The sequence below is a fragment of the Chenopodium album genome, chromosome 3, assembly GCF_948465745.1.
Source record: "Chenopodium album chromosome 3, dcCheAlbu1.1, whole genome shotgun sequence".
NCBI lineage: Eukaryota > Viridiplantae > Streptophyta > Magnoliopsida > Caryophyllales > Amaranthaceae > Chenopodium > Chenopodium album.
Window position 1 is genome coordinate 46,133,612 of NC_137836.1, and position 2,499 is coordinate 46,136,110.

Consider the following 2,499-nt stretch of genomic DNA (forward strand, 5'->3'; position numbering starts at 1 on the left):
GAGGGAAGACTTGGAGCTTGGGAAAAAGAACTCTCCAATTTTTCCTTGATTGCACTTACTTCCTTCCCCAAGTTTGCCATTTGTGAAGAGAGATTGTTAATTGCATTCAAATGATCAACTGAGTACACCGTAGAGCTACTCTTGCTAGTTGATTCTCTCTCATTATCTTGCTAATCTCTATAATACTTCACAACATCCTCAATGATGTCCACCACTTCTTCTTCCGTCCTATTCATGATGGGACCACCTGCTCCTCCATCTAAGCATGACTTGCCTTGGGGACTTATGACTCCATAGAAAATTTGAATAATTTGATAGGTTGGGATCCCGTGGTGAGGACACTTTCTTTGATACTCCTTATACCTCTCCCATGCTTCATAGAGACTCTCACTTGGCTTTTGTTTGAAATTTTGAATCAAAGCTCTTGCCTCCTCCGTTTTCTTTTGTGGATAGAAACGAGTTAGAAATTCCTTTGTAACCTCGTCCCATGTCGTTAGAGAATTCGGCTTAACCTCCTTGTCTAGCAATTCCAAAGCACGCCCAATGAGATAAAAGGAAAAGAGCTTGAGGCGGATGAATTCTTGGGAAATTCCGTTCACCTTGATAGTATTGCAATACTTTTCAAACTCCTTTAGATGACTTAGCGGGCTCTCATGCTTGGCTCCACTAAATTGTCTCCTTTCTATAAAAAAAAATCATAGTTGGCCTAATTTCAAAATCTTTTGCCGGTGTTGTAGGTGGAGCAATTCCACTCTCAAATCTATATGCACCGGGAATCCCCAATTCTTTCAATGCCACTCTCAAAATCTCTCCCATTCTTTCTTGTTCCTCTTGTTGCGGTTCTCCTTCACTTGAAATGCTAGAGCTAAAAGATCGCCTAGCAACCCTTAATTAGTTTTGTAATAGTCCTCTCGATCTCAGGATCAAATGGCACAAGTGAATGACCATGTCCTCTATGCATACAACTCAAAGGAAATGATTAGTAGCACGGCTACAAGTGTAGCCTTAAAGAGGAAAATCTTTTTGTTTTAGTAAGAAATAGACTCAACAACTATAACAAAGCACCAATGTCACTACCCGGGAACGACGCCATTTTGACAAGGGTTGAAACTAGGTCGTCATCTAGTTCTACCTAAGTAAAACAAAATTTGTAAACGCTTAAAAAACCTTATACGAGTATAGAGGCGAGCTAAGGGTCGAATCCAAAGGAATGAATCAAAACCATTTTATAGTCTAGCGTTAAGCTATTTGGGAGAGTTGTTAATGGTTGATTACGGTAACTATGATAACAAGAATCAAGAATTCTATCAAATTACTAAATACTAGGGATATAGGTTCCACATGCAAGCTTAACAATCATGCTAATTGATAGATCACCTAATTAATTCATACATTGCAAAGGACAAATGATAGTTGCTGACGTGGGTCGTACTAGGTCGTTGGACTAATCCTCTCTAAGCAAAACAAAATTTGTAAACACTTAACTAACCTAAATACAGGTATAGAGGTAAGTCAAGGGTCGAACCCAAAGGAACGGTAATATCTAAGTGCTTTCAATTATGTGCCTAAGCTAAGTCGAAGTCTAAGGATAAAAGGTGGCACTAACAACTACTTAAACGAAGAAACCAAACAAATAAAGTGGTAGGGATTAGGATTCACGTATAATAGCAATGAACATAGCAAATTGGGATAGGAAGTTGACTAAATCGAGTAATGCGAAGGAAAACCAATCATGCAACCAAAAGAGCATATCAAGCTATTTTCCTAGAGGTCTAACTAGCATTAACTACGATAAACTCTAGCTAAGAACGTCACAAGACACCTCAATTGTTACATGCAAGCCACAAATCAATGGTCCATATCTATGTGAACCTACAATGCAATCTAGTGTGAATAACTAGGGTGATAAAGCCTAAATCAAACACACACATGCACATAATCAATCAACCAATTTAATCACATCATTAACTCCATCAATTATCCCCCAATTTACATCAATCCATCACATCATATAAGCTTCACCATCACCCTAGAAAGCAAACTACTCTAGCAACATCATCAAATCAACAAACAACTACAGAAAACAAGAATCAACACTTAAAGAAGAATAGTTACTCTAATCAAAGATCAAAGATCAAAATCCAATCAAAACAAATCAAACAAACATGAATATTAAACAAAACAATAAATGAGATAGAGGTTAGAAATGCTCATTGATAATAGAGAAGATCTCCAATACAATTGTCACCATTGAATCTTCAATCTCTCAATCACCATTGAAATTCCTCACTTTCTCTCTCTAAAATCTACTCCTAAAACTAACCCTAAAACTAGAGAGAGAAGATCTCAACTAAGCTAAGAATATGATCAAAATGTAATATGAAAACTTATTCTAAAACTTGCCCCAAATATCGGGTTACAAAGATATTTATAGAGGCGCGAAAACACAAAAAACCGAGCAACAAATACCCAGGGAGGCGCGCCCGCACCATGGGGAGG

At 37.7% G+C, this 2,499-nt stretch overlaps 1 non-coding gene across 1 annotated transcript; it reads left to right on the forward strand.

Moving 5' to 3' along the window:
- Window positions 1-324: 324 nt before the first annotated feature.
- LOC145625752 (small nucleolar RNA R71) lies at window positions 325-430 on the forward strand. The gene has a single exon (XR_014110657.1). It is a non-coding gene; the product is annotated as a small nucleolar RNA R71 (small nucleolar RNA).
- The last annotated feature ends 2,069 nt before the right edge of the window (window positions 431-2,499 follow it).